We start from the raw sequence: 15,406 nt of genomic DNA, 5'->3' as shown, positions 1-15,406 counted from the left end.
ATAAATGGCTAACACGGCACAACGCTCCACTACTACAGAGCCATCAATAATTCAGATAATAAGTGGCTGAATGTGTTGTGTATTTATTTGAAATATAAACATGGCGCATAATTATTGTTTCATGAAACATGAGTCTATTAGTATTTGTAAGTATTCATTTCATATATCTTTATGTCTTTTAATCATTTAGTATGTCTTGGTAAAGTGTTTTATAAATTGCACACAAGAACAGCTGTTTATATTTACTTTCAAATATTGTAGTACTGTAAATAATTGCTAGAAAGTAAAATAAATTGAATGCTTTACTTGAGACTGCCTACTAATTCCTACTTTGCTTTAGGTTTCCACTACATTCCATGTCTATAAATTGCACTGTCAGGTCACTGGAAACTTAAAACTCAGAAATATTATGAATGCCTTTGAAACAGCCAAATGTTTTTATTTTCCCTTTATTTGTAGAAATGCCTAACAGCTTAACACAGTTGCTCTTCCTGCATCGGTCAGTGCACTTGGTGAAATGTAGAGCGTCTCAATTCTTCAACTTGGAATTATTAATCAGAATGCTGCATTGTCTACATTTGTAAATACATCATTTAAAAAAAACAGAAGACTAGATAATGAAAATGGGAAATGATAATGTGACTTTACAAGTTGCCACTATTCTGGGCATGTCTGCTGTCCAGAATATATTTATGAAAACTTGTGGCGCACTTTGTCATTCATCTGAGATGGTGTACAATGCTTCAATATCCCTTCAAGAATAATGACTGTGCAACAAGACTCGTAAATGTTCATTTATCCATCCATCTTCCGAGTTGCCAGACATGATAAACCTAGCATGGGGCCTACACATCTTCACATGTATACCATATTGGACTAAATTTGAATTTACCAGGAGAGTAAGTACATATCTTGTGAGGGTGAGTCCTAACTTCATTATGCACTGCACAGTAAAAGCCCTGTGCAGACTACAAACTACAAACACCTCAACCAGGTGTATTTCCACTGGAGATCAAAAACTACCAACTACTCCACCTTACAGTATACGCTAACCATAAATCTATTTTTGAACTCACTTATCCATGTCAGGGTCAAATTTTTAAAACGGAAAATTCACACGCACATAAAAAAGTTTAAACACCTGTCAGGGCTGTCTGACTCGTGCAAACTTGCCCAGTATCGACCGGGTTATCTCCTTATCTGTTAGTTGTGGAGCAGCCATCATGAGAATGCAAACAAGGAAAAAAAAAGCACAAGTTGCAGAAATAAACCTTCAAGGGTCATTGTTTCACAGATTTATCATTGTCCAGATTTACTATCAAACAAAATATTTAGTCTCGTCTTAAATAAGGTAGATGTGTCTCAGTAATAACACTCAGCTTTTTTTTTCTGTCCTGAGTCTGCACTCTCTCTCCTTCACCTCATTTTCCTATGTATGACCCTTGACTTCCTGAAAGAGGAGAAAGTATATCTATGCGACTAGCCGGAAAAACAAAGCAAGTCCTTTATCTGGTGTATCTCTAAAAAAAGGCTACCACTTCCACAGAACAAAAGCACTTAAAAAGCTCTCACCTTCAGGTCTTTCATCTTCCTGTCTGGCTACATTCATCCTGCTACAGAGTCCTTATCCTGTAATGCCCAGCTCTAAACTCAGTGGATTTACCGGGTGTGGAATATTTTGCAGACTCAATAGGGGTTCCCTAGCTTTTATGTGAGTTGTCATGGGATGCTGGCAGACACAAGCATTACTGAATACCTTAAGAGAATATTCATGTGCAGCATAGGGGCCAGACATTTGCAGTGCTTTTGGACTGACACTGCTCAGTTGGATCAATTAAAACTCTTATTGCACAGTGACCAGTGGTCCTTTACAAAAATCACCCTGAATGACCAGTTTTGATGCAGGTTATACTAGGGTCTTATGGTGTCTGGTGAAGTCAGAGCCACTTTACTCCTGTGTCAGCAGTTACTGAACAAGGAACCCCATTGTTGAAAGGGAGACCACATGCTTGATCTTGGCAAATGATTTTGTTTGTATTCCTGCTTGGCAGAAGATGAAACAAAACCATACATGCAGCAGAAAATAAAAATAAAAAGGTGAGCCTGGTGCATCAGTGGTATGTGCTCACAGTGCGATCTCACTAGTCAAATAAATATAAACAAAGCAAAATTGAAAATCATAAAGGACCGTGAGACAAGACATCCTGCTGGATCACTTTGTAAGGTTCTACAATCAAAATTGGCTTCCACACTGCAAAAAATGCATATAGAAAAACTAGACAAAAACTTTAAATGGGAGTTGTTATGCTTTTCTTTCACAGAAATATCTGCCAATGGGAAAAGTAAAATTTACTTGACAAGATTTCTTAAAGTAAGCTAAAAAAATTCATAAATACATATTTTTTGATAAGTCAAACTGCAATGATTATTACAATAAGGAAAACAAGATTTGATGCCATGATATAAGTACATTCCACTTGCTTAGATTTCATTTTTTTGCAGTGCATATTCAGCCATAACTTCATCAGGAGTGGGCAGGAGGAGGAGTACAGGAACCTAATCAAAGACTTTGTTAAATGGTGCGACTCAAACCACTTACATCTTAACACCAGCAAAACCAAGGAGCTAGTGGTGGATTTTAGGAGGCCCAGGCCCCTCATGGACCCTGTGATCATCAGAGGTGACTGTGTGCAGAGGGTACAGACCTATAACTACCTGGGAGTGCAGCTGGATGACAAATTGGACTGGACTGCCAATACTGATGCTCTATGTAAGAAAAGTCAGAGCAGACTATACTTTCTGAGAAGGTTGGCATCCTTCAACATCTGCAGTAAGATGCTGCAGATGTTCTACCAGACGGATGTGGCGAGTGCCCTCTTCTACACGGTGGTGTGCTGGGGTGGCAGCATAAAGATGAAAGACGACTCACGCCTGGACAAACTTGTTAAGAAGGCAGGCTCCATTGTAGGATTAAAGTTGGACAGTTTAACATCTGTGGCAGAGCGACGGGCATTAAGCAAACTCCTGTCAATCATGAAGAATCCACTGCATCCACTGAACAGTGTCATTTCCAGGCAGAGGAGTAGCTTTAGTGACAGACTTTTGTCACTGTCCTGCTCCACTGACAGACTGAGGAGATCGTTCCTCCCCCACACTCTTCAACTCTTCAATTCCACCCGGGGGAGTAAATGCTAACATCATTTTTTTTTTTTTTTACTATTTAATTTAATATTGTTTCTTTGTATCAGTATACTGCTGCTGGATTATGTGAATTTCCCCTTGGGATTAATAAAGTATCTATCTATCTATCTATCTATCTATCTTATGTGAAAATTTCCAGATGAATAAAGGTGTTTAAGTCTTCAAATCATTTGTCACAAAGTGCTTAAACATTTTTCTATTATTTACCCAATTTGTTTTGTAAACTCCTGTTTTTATTCAAACTTTTTTGTGTTATGAAGCTGTTTATATGTGAAAAAACATTTTTATTGCCATTGACTCTAACTCCAAACCATCTTACTAGGCAGATTTATACTGTGGTAACTGCTGGTGGCCAGTCATGAACCCCCAACATCTGAGCTAATAGGGCCAAGCAGAACACATTGAGTAGGGTGCTTTCTGGTGACATCAGCTGGGCTTTCATTCTCTTTTAGCCCTCACCATACTGCACAGCACCACCACACCACACTCCACAGGGCAAATTCAGCCGACTATGCCAAGTGTATTGTTGTATAGTCACACCATGAGCCATCTCAGGTCAGAGATTTGCACTGTGGCAACTTACGGTGACTAGCCACATACCCATAATGTCTGGACAACAATGGCCTCAGAAGCAGTCAGTTATCATCCTGAGTTAATAGGAGACTCCCAGCCTTGGCCAAGCAGGTACAGCTTCTGAACATTGACAATAGAATGCTTCCTGGTGACATCACCTAAGCTGTCTCTCTCACTCAGCCCCCATTATATTGTGCATTACCTCCACACCACCCTCCAATCTCAGCACTGCAAAGCCAGCTGACTATGCCAAGTGTATTGTCATGAACCTACACCACCACAAGCCATCTCAGTTCGCAGATTTGTCCTGTGACAACTGCTGGTGACCAGCCACAAATGGATTATAATGACCCTCAGAAACACTTGGTTATCATATAATAAGAAATCCCTACTTGGCCGAGCAGATACTGCTTCTGAACGCTGAGAGTAGATAGTTTTCTGGTAACTTCAGTTGGGCTCCCTCTCTCCCTCACTCAGCCCCCACTGTACCACGCAACACCACCACAGTGCAACAACAGCAGACTATGCCAAGTGTATTGTCATGGATTCATACAATGAGCCATCTGAGTTCAGAGATTTGCATTGTGGTAACTGGTAGTGACCAACCATCAACCCACAATGCCTGGATAACAATGGCCGTCAGACGCAGTTTCTTATTAGCCTTAACTTGGATGAACAGATACTGCTCCTGAACATAGTGAGTGGAGCTTATCCTAATGATGTCAGCTAAGCTCCCTCATTAACTCTGCCTCCACCATACTCTGCAGCACAACTGCACCACAACATTTATTTGTCAGGGTGTATTTTTAACTGCAAGTATTCTTCCAGTTTCTGATTGAATGATGAATATGCATTACAGGCCTAGAGGTCTGTGTGATCTTAGCTGCAGACCACATTTTTGGTGGATTTGGAGAGCCTACTATGTAGAGTAAACTGTAATTTTATCTTTGATTCAACTTGTGGGGCTGTTGTTGGCATCATAGTGCCTTCTTTGTTATTGCTAGTGCTGTTCTACTCTATCTGTAAAATTCTCTACTAATCATAATTTATTAAAAAAGACACAGCTTTAACCAGTGGAAATGCATTTCTGTAGAAATTGGCTTATTAGAGAGAACTTTTTCCATTCATCACAAATTTTGAGTAATGCCAAGGCTGAATTTTAAAGCCATGATAAACTCCCTGTGCATCACCATTTGACTTTGGGTTCTATCCAGTGTGAGCTAGTAAAGCAGATGCCTTAACACCAATTATCTACCAATAACTAAAATACTGGATAATTACAGTTGACTGTGCTAATGAAAAAAATGTCTTCAGAATAAGAACATGTGTGATAGATCAAACCACCATTGCTTTTGAAATGAACTGTTTGCCAAGTGCTTGTTACTTGCGGAGAGACCATCAGCCCCTTCAAGCTTACTTCACTTTTTTAAAACTACAGTGAGCTCTCTGGATCTTTGATAGCTGTCATATCTACACCAAGCACAAAGTGTGTTGCTCCATCCTACCTCTACCAGTTTCTGTTATAGTCATTCGATGAAAAAATGGTTCTTCTGTATCAGATATGCTGGAGTATCTCAAAATGTCCCAAAGACCAGCATGGGGCCTACAATTAAAGATTCTGTTTAAAATATTGAGAGATGGCCTCATGTAGACAAGAAAAGAACCACTAAAATGAGTTGGACTAACCAGGTCTATACTGTATCTTCAGAAAAAGTGACATTTACGTATTTCTTTATACTTATCACTTGAATATCTGATAACTACTTTGCCGCATTAAATATGTGATCTGCATTTATTTAGTTAGAAAACAATATGAGCAAATTTCAACCTCTTCAAACTCCTTGAATAGCAGCAGGACTCTGGGTATGATTTAAACCAGATTTTGGAGAGCACTCGTTCAAGACTCAGGTTTCAGTAGACGTTGGCATTCACTCAATGCAAAGAGAGTGAGGGATTATAAAATGATGTTTAGGATATCTGACCACACAAACAGGGGGGTATAAACTGATTAAAATTTTTAAATGAGAGCTCAGTGTCTGGCAGCCAGTCCAGTCAGAAGCCCTGACTCCTATTGTAGATACTTGAGGAACACTTCTGGGAAGCCTGTTACGCATTTCAGCTATCTTAAGGGAGGGATGTGAAGCTTTCATTAGCTACGTCTGAGTTTCTGGGTCAACAAATCAGACTTGTCTATAAGACATTTGTTGCCAGATTATCTGTCTTTTTCTTTTTTTAAAGCAAGTGCTTTTTATATGTTATGATTTTATTTTGCCTTATCAAACTTCTGGTTTATAAAGGTTTTTAATTAAACTAAAACATATTTATATATACAGTAGTTCATTCCTCTTTGCTATGGCTAACTTTTTTTTATGTTATTAGTTTTCAATAGGAGGTATTTCAGTTAAGTTACTCTTTAAATCCTTTAAATGTATACAGCTTTATCCTAGTGGTTTCTGAATAGAATATTCAGTTGCTTGCAGCTGGGATGTATGACAGCAATATGGAGTGAAAGACGGGAATGTTTCAAAAGTGAAAAAAGATTTGCAGTAACTACAAAAGTGACTGAGTAATCCTGAACTTATGGAGGAAGAGGAGAAGTAAAGCAAGACTTTTTAGAAGTGGGTGATAAACAAATGTGTTGAGTGTCGCTGAGATGCCAGTCGGTCTCTACTTAGTCCTGAACAGGGTTGCTGAGGGTGCTGGAGCCTACCCCAGCTACCATAGGGTGCAACACAGGAACAAAAACTCTGGATAGGGCACCAGTCCATTGCAGGGAGAACACACACACCAATCATACATTAGTGCCAATTTAGTATCACCAGTCCACATAACCTGCAAGTCTTTGGACTGTGGGAGGAAACTGGAGCACCCAGAGGAAACCACAGCTGAGATGTGTTGTTGAGAATAGAAAAAGGGTTGCTGAAAGGACACAACTGCCAATCACCATATCTTTAGATGTTGGGAGAAAATCAGAGTCTCCAGAGAAAACCCATGAGAACTTAGAATATGCAACCTCCAAACAGAAGAAACTCAACCACAAATCAAACTGTGGTCTGAGCACTTTTAGCTTATAACACAGCCTCTTGCACCATTGTGCTACCCAAAGTGTTTCATGGTGTATTATTGTATAATATAACCCGATAAGTAATGATCAATTTCAGTTTTTTGTAAATGATAGAGTACAGCCTCAGAGTGCTGTAAAAGGTTCACAAGTAAATACAATTACAAGTTTTAGAAATGGCTACATTTTCTCTTCCTGGATCAGTTTCTTTTATTTTAATAAGAACTAGCGACTGTGAGCCCGATCGAATCGGACTACAAATTCTATGTTTGTGAAACCCATACTTTCTCTGCAAAGAATCATTTGTTTTTTTAAGTCCTTGAAATGATTTTGTTATTATGGCACTGAATTATGCTTAAAATAGACAGGAAGAGCTTCCTGTTTAAACGGGGCTGTGAGACGTGAACTCAACTCTTCGGCGCACCTCATTTGATTTTTTCCGGCAAACAAATTTTCAAAACAAACCGTGTTTTACAACTCTAATCTGAGTCAGAGTAATAATTATGTTGGCATGGTCATTTTAGATCTGAGATCGGCTAAAATTTAAACAATGGCCGTTGTTAATACCCAGCCGTCATTACTCAGTTTGCCAATAGATGTCAGAAGGACGAATGCTAAAACCGAACTGCCCAAAGATAGATTTCGACGTACCAAGCAAATGGCGATACATTCTAAATTACTTACGGTTCTGGAGCTGTTGAAGGGTTTAAGTCAGTCGACGATGTTAGTCCTGGAAAGTACACCCAACCAAACCAACCGAACTTAAAGTTATCTGCTTGAACCAATACAGACTTACTATACTCAGCTGTACACTATAGCGTAACTATTTCACTGAAGCATTCAAACATTCTTAGCCAATCATGCAATACTGCGTCCGCGTTTGTCACGTTATGTTCTAACTACAGAGGCAGAGTCTCATTGCATGGTTCTAACTTTTATTAAGTTGAGGTATAGACGTGAACACCATACATACGGGGTATTGACGCAAACACCGTACATACGGATAGTATCAAATTATATATAAGGATTCTATACATCTTTTTGTCATCAGAATAGCTTAATCCAGTCAGAGGTTGCATGAAAGATACAGCCTATCCCAGCCACTTCAGGTGCAAGGTAGGAATGAACCCTAGACAAGACAAAAGCCCGTTGCAAGTCACACTTGCAAACAGAACCTGATTCACTCATATAGTGCTCCACTCACATGACTTGCCAATGAACCTAAAACTCTTCATTTCAAAATTAGTGGTGCATTGTATAGTCCTGGTTCAGGATGTTTGGCTGAAATCTCGGTCAGGTCATTGTTTTCCATGTGTCTGCATAGGCTGCTCTCCAACCCCAAAGCTAAGTAAATTTGATTAATTGTTGACACTGGTCTGGCATGAGTGGGTATACAGCTGACTTTGAGCATGTGCCACCTGTAAGTGGTTTATGCTAGATTTTGCGAGGATAGGTTAACTAAATGCTTTTTTCAGCATTTTCATGTGTGTATTATTTTGAAGCTCTCTTTTTGTCTTCTTCATTTAGCTTATGTATTGTAGAAACTGTGTCTTTCTTAAATTCTGTCAATAATGTGCCAATCAATGCACATTCTGAACCCACTTAATCTATGACATTAGCTGAAGAGCTGAAGCCTATTCCCAGAAGCACTTGGGTATGGGCCAGAGCTGATACTGGACAGGGCACCAATTGTTTATAATTCACTGTCTCCCATTAACATAGCACAGCGATACATCTGACTTGAATTATCAACTAGAATGTTTCTTAAATCAGCATGAGGAAAAGTTCAGTTGTCGTGCATGTACTGTATAGCCATGAGCATAAGCTAATATTGCTAGCAATTATTAATATCTCAGTAGCCTTCCTGGTAGGAAGGGGTCATGGGGAGCGAAGAAAATAAATTCTTTGGAAAACCTTTTTGATCCATTAGGTAGCTGGGAAAGTGCAAACCTCAATGGGATGGCACTAAGTTTATCATCCAATGAGTAGGCATTCCCATAGGATAGTGCAGGGGAAGGTAAATATTAGTGAAACATCTGTAAATGGTTCTGGGCATTTCTGAGATGAACTATATGTCTCTAGAGGAGAAAATGTATCTCAATTCAAGGCAGTTTGCTTGCTACAGTGCATTAGATCTTTAGCTGATAAAAAATTTGTCTGAAAGGCCTTAAACTGCAATGGTGGATGATTTTGTTTTAAATAAAAACTTAATTCAGTGGATTGCTGAGAATGTGCCTATTTAGAATTTAGGTCAGAAATGCTCATCATACAATAAGTAGTATTTACCATTGTTTAAACACTTCCACTCATTCAGACATTCGTTACGGTGACATTGAAATAATCAAAACTATGCAATAATCCTCATGGGCTCTATTGTATTCTCCTAATAGGATGTACACTTTTGCTTATTGTTTTGTTTTGTTTTTATTTCACCTCATTATGTATCCCCACCTAACGGTGGTCATTCCTATGTAAAATCAGTGCAGTAGACATTTCCTTTAGTCAAAATGAATGTATTAAGAAAAAGACTTGTGGAAGTCATTCAAAAGTCAGCAGTAGTTTTCGAGTTACTGGCATTTATTATAATGACTTCCTTTCAGTAATCAATGCTAAAACAGGGTTCAGGAAGAGATCTTGCTGATTACATATACAAGGGGTCTATAGTCTAAACCAGGAGTTTTCAGTTCTTACTACTGGTTTTCTTTTCCACTGACCAGCTATATATAGCAATATCTTCACACTACCATTCAAAAGTTTATTTTTTCCTCAGAAATTTTATTTTTTTGATAGACATTGATACCTCTTATTTTCATGGTGCCATTAAACTAATAGCCAGAGCATTTCTGGTGTTTATAAAGGCCATTACTGCATGAAAGACTAATTTTTACTTTATTATTCACATATGGCAGCAATTCATAATGGTAAACTCCCTCAGCATATCCTTAATTAGTGGTGTTTCCATGCTTATTGGTTATTAGAGAAACCTTTACTTATTTTATTCTGTTCACTTGGGCTTCAAGATACTGGCATTACTAAAGTTCAGTGAAAACAAGTGAAACAGCTTTCTCAAGAAACATGTCAGTCTATTTTTTTTTTTTTAGCAGACCGAAGGCCATTCTATGTGACAGATTGGCAAGAAACTAAGGATTTCATACAAAGGCTTCTTTTGTTGTCTTGAGAGAAGAGGGCAAACTGGATAGAAAAGAAGGGGAAGGCCCAGATGGGCAACTGCATAAGAGGATAAGGGCATCAGCATCTGTATTTTGAGAAACAAAAGACTTACTGGTCGTCAGTTGAATTCTTCTTTAAATACACACCAAATACCAATGTCATCTGCAACAGTGTGTCTTTATCTTTAATTGAGCTATAGCACTTCTGTACTAGGTGATATCGAAGCGCAGCAGTAGTGTTGCTTCCTCTCAGTAAGGCGAGCAGGGCTTGCTTCCCGTGTCCTCCCTATGTTGAGTTTGCATGTTCTTCCAGTGTCTTTGAGGTTGACCACTGGGTGCTCCAGTTTCCTCCTACTGCCCAAAGATATGCATGTTAAGTAAACTGTCAACGTTAAATTGGCTCTGGTGTGTGTGTTCACTTTGCAATGGGCTCTGAGACCTGTCCAGGGTTTGTTCCTGCCTTGTGTCCTATGCTAGCTGGGATAGGCTCCAGCTCTCCCTGCGACACTGGTCTGGATTAAGCGGATTAGAAAATAACATGACATGACACTTCTGTACAGAAAGCAGTCCCCTCTTCAAAAGCTACAATATATCTATTGGCTCCACATGCTGCCCACATTCTCTTCTCTTGGCCCTTCTATTTACACTCATTTATCTAATGTTAAATCTGCCTTTTCTGTTCTAAATGTTAGAACACATTACTTTTGCTCAGATTACTTATCATTTAACTGTCAGTCATTTTTCTAGTCTTTATTTTTTGCTTCACTACACACATCAGGCACTGCATGTATTATGAATGTTCTTTTCTTTACTTCTGATGCCGGATGTATTTTTACTTTGCTTTTCCTTGACCACAGCTTAAACACTACAGTATACTGGGTTTCCAGGATTATTCTGCTTTGCAATATGCTGCTGCCTCTTTGGTCAGGTGCACTCAGGCATGTTTAGTGATGAATCCAGCCATCTGTGGTCTCTCCCTCCTACAGTTTCTTTCAGGTTTTGGTGTTTGATCCAGTATTTTGCCTCTAGATGACCCAAATTGCTGCCATTATAATGACTCCTAACTTTATGAGAAAAATCACTCCTGGATGTACATTAGTTAAAGATAAGGTAATTGTATGCTATAGTAACAGTACAAATATGTCAACTAACTTTGTAAAGCTGAACACTAACAAAACCAATCTTCTTCTTCTTGTGAGATCCCCATCTCAGTGCCAGAAAAGTTTTGAATTTTCACATTTTACTTCTTTCAAGCATGCTTCATTATCCTCTGGTCATTGTCAATTCAATCGTTCACAAAATAACATGCTGAATATCACACTTTGGCTAAGTCAAAATCTATCACTGTCATCCATGAAACACTGTCAGTGTTACTTTCTGCCTCTGGTGGAAAAATATTCTGTCATTGTTTTCTTTCAGATTGATTGTGGCAAGTCTCTTTCTAATAGTCTTTATGGAGGTTTTGTAATGTGGGAGGAGGACTGAATAAGGGAGTGACAAGATGAGTGGGGATGGCTGCACCGTCTCCTTTCTCCTCCTCACCCTCCTTCTCCACTGGAGGAAACCTTTCTGACACTCAGCAGCTAAACATGATGACAAAGCATCAGTAATGGAGGATGCATTACCCTTGTCTCAACTGTAAGGTTTCTAAGGAATTTAACTGAAGGGGCCTAAGAGATGGTGGATAGTAGGAGAATAGAATGGAGGTAGATAAGGGAAAGATGTATGCAAGAATCGGCTAATGTTTCTTACTGGTCTGTTATTTTAAAAGTGTCTAATGTGACTTAATAGGAGGGGCAGCTGGGATTATCTTAAGGCATTAAATAAGCTTGGATGTACCTACCAATTCAGTGTGTTGGTTTCTTCATTTCAGCACTTGTTTGGAACGAGGAGTTGGAGGGAAAACGAAAAACTGACAGCCACCGTGGAGACATGGCATTACACTTACAATATGTCAAAAATGAAAGATAAATTGTAAATGAAGGTTCAACAAGCCATGTGAGGGGGCTGGACAAAATTAAATCACCATAACTGTCTGTCACTAGTGAGAAATCACTTAGAGAACTTCCCCTGTATTTTTCACTTCTTCCAACGGAGGGGCTACATTTCTCAATTGTTTACTTTTCTTGCTTTTTGACTTTTGAATTTTGTTTATTAAACTCTTATATAATTAATACATTGACCTACATTTAGTGATACAAGTTTCATTGGTGTGGCCAGGGTTTTACCTGTTGGTTTCCCTCCTCTTCTGATATTCCAGCTGGGCAATAAAATCTTAGCAGGGATCATAGTGATCATCCTGTATTACTGACCAGTGTTAAAATAGAGCAAAGCTGCTACAGTTCTAAAACCATACAAAATTTGACAAATGAGAGGGAACCATTCAGCCCTTCAAGCTTGTGTTGTTATCTAATAGCTAATGCATCCTAATATTTCGTATTGATCCTTTTAGAAACAAGAGACAATTTTAATACACTAAAATGACATGAAACCTGTCAGACAAAAAATCTCAGGAATTGTGCAAAATATCAAGACATCATCGATTCAACCAACAGTTTTTTTTTTTTACTTTCTTGTAAACATAGTAAAGAGAAAGGATAGGAATCGTGAAAAAATTTGACCTCGAGAATCTTGACGTTTTAGACCTTCCTGAGTCTAAAAATACAATTATAGAAATTATGTCTGTCTGTGTGCCTGTGTATGAACACGATAACTCAAAAACGGTTTGTCTTAGGCCAATGAGATTTTGTATACCTGCTTTATATCAAAAATAAGGAATCATATCAAGTTTTGGACCACTTCCAGCAACCAGAAATGGTACTTTAATTGAATACTTTCAAAAGTTTTCAAGTAAACTATGGTTATACTTTAATTACAGATAGATGATTCAAATTTTGTATAGATATTTATAATGATAAAAATCAAACAGATATGAAATTTGAGAAAAATTACTCAGCCAGAAGTAGTATTTTATTCAAACAACCATCCTAATTTTTTGTATCATGGAAATATAAATGTGTACACAATATGTCTCAAAAACCATGCACTCTCCTTTTCTTTTTGTAATTACGGTGGCTACTGCAAAGAGAGGAAAAGGTCCTGGGCCTCATGTATAAACAGTGTGTACGCACAAAAATGTTACGTACAAACGTTTCCACGCTCAAATCACGATGTATAAAACCTAAACTTGGTGCAAAACCATGCACATTTCCATACCCTGGCGTACGCAAGTTGTGCACTCAGTTTTGCAGACTGGCGGCACCCAGTGTCAAAGCAGTGCTACTGTTCCAGTGTGGTTACCCTTTCTTTTTTAGATCCACATCCCTGACATGGCTTTATAAATACACTGAAATTAACCACATTTTGTTTATTAGTTTAATGCATCTGATTGTAATTAACATGTAACAATATAATGGTTCACAGAATGGTCAAACTATTCTAAATACCACAGTTGCTTTAGTGTTGTTACTCTCACTGCACCTTCTTCTTCTTCTTCTTTCAGCTGCTCCCATTAGGGTGTGCCACAATGGATCATCTTTTTCCATATTACTCTCACTGCACCACTCAGAGTATTTATATCACTGTATTTACAGCAGCTGATCGGAAAGAGAATTATCGGTATACAGCATCAAGCACACACTGCCTCGACTATGCTGTCTATTGAACTGCTCTCATTCGGCAGACGCTTCAGAGTCTTTCCTTGCAGTTCAGAAACAGCTTCATCCCAAGAATTATAAATGCACTCAATCAGTCCATCAAGTGCTTCTTGTAGAACTGTTTGTACTTATAAGTACAATTACCTCACTGTAAACTTGCTATAGTTATAATATTGCACAACCTAAGCCACTTTATTAAGCTCGTATTGACATATGATGACAATATCATTTTTAAGATGAAATGCAGCTAAACAAAACTTTAACTTAATTTAAATAATCTATATTGTTAATAACTAAACATGTAAGGACACGGTTTCGCAGCGCTACCAAGGAGCTCGCGCTCCATTCACGGATTGTTCCTGCCTCGTGCTATATTCTTGCTGGGACTGGTGTGACACTGTAGGATAATGTAACATGTACTACAAAGATATTTCAATGTTCCTTAAAAGTTCTGAAGAATTGGTGTTCTAAGCTTACAGATGGCTTACGTCTATTACAGAGCTGATTGTGTGGCGATTGGGTATTTGGAGAAAGAAACATAAGGGCAGGAATTGGGGGTTAGTACTTTTGAAAGAGACAGTACTGTTGCAATAAATTATTTCATCGAAGGTAGCACACGGCGCAGCAAGCATCTTGCGTGAGGCATGAACAATCACTGCACAACCGTGTTCCCATGTTTAATAACATGCTTTAACTCCTATCTTCATGAAAATGATATCAAGTATACATCTCAGTATTTTAGTTGTTCAGAGAGCTGTAATATTGTAAATGTGTCCTGTCAGAGGAAGAGAAAGCCGGTTTAAGAAGCATGTAGTGATTCACACACATAGAGCACATAGAAGATCAAATACAAAACAAAGCATTTAACGTGTTACTTTAGTTGCGATGAGATTTGAGAAACTAGTAAATTAAACGATTTTAAGATGAAGTTTATGATATTCTACCTTAATGACAAAATAAACTACGTGATTAAAGTGGAAATATCGAGATTAAAGTTGACATTTCATGCTTTTTTTCCACTCTGTGCCTATTTTTTTCTCTGTACCCTAATAAGCTTTCATATGACACTCAGACAGTGGGCTATGACTCACCTTTTCACAGCGACTTTGATATCTGACAACTTCTTTTTTTATTTCGGCACTGTGCGACTTTGTGAACTTGAGCTTTTGAGTTTCTCCGACACTCTATGTCACTCGATCAACTTCCTTTTGTTGTTTATACCACTGTTTAAACCAACAAATAGTATGTTTTCCTTGCCTCCACTTGGTATTCGCTGAAATTCTTCTATTTCCCCCTGTGCTTTTGCCATTGCATTTTCACAGAACCCTGAGCTTAAGGGCTATTTATATTGATTTGCATATTCAAAGAGGCATAATTCTGGGAGAAGACGGGGCAGGACAGCAGGCGTGTGCACATGTGATACTTTTCACGCTGACTGGGATTTATGTAGCAGAAGAATATGGAAGTTGCCATTCGCACAGATTTATGCATTAGGATTGTTTTGTGGGTAAGCACATTTCTGCTTTTGTCTGTACACCATGTAAGAGTATGAATTCTATGCATCCCTGGACTTTTTATACCTCTTCATTTGCATGTGTTGCATATCCTAGACTGAGAAATGCTCAAACCGGAAGCGCAAACATGCAATTAAAAAAAGTACTTATTTTCAAATGGTCATCTATATATGTAAAATGCTAAGGATTGTCCATCTGTTACGTAAAAACCTGTGAACCACCAGCCCTTGA

The sequence above is a fragment of the Polypterus senegalus genome, chromosome 1, assembly GCF_016835505.1.
Source record: "Polypterus senegalus isolate Bchr_013 chromosome 1, ASM1683550v1, whole genome shotgun sequence".
Taxonomy (NCBI): domain Eukaryota; kingdom Metazoa; phylum Chordata; class Cladistia; order Polypteriformes; family Polypteridae; genus Polypterus; species Polypterus senegalus.
Note: the sequence above shows the minus strand (reverse complement) of the source record.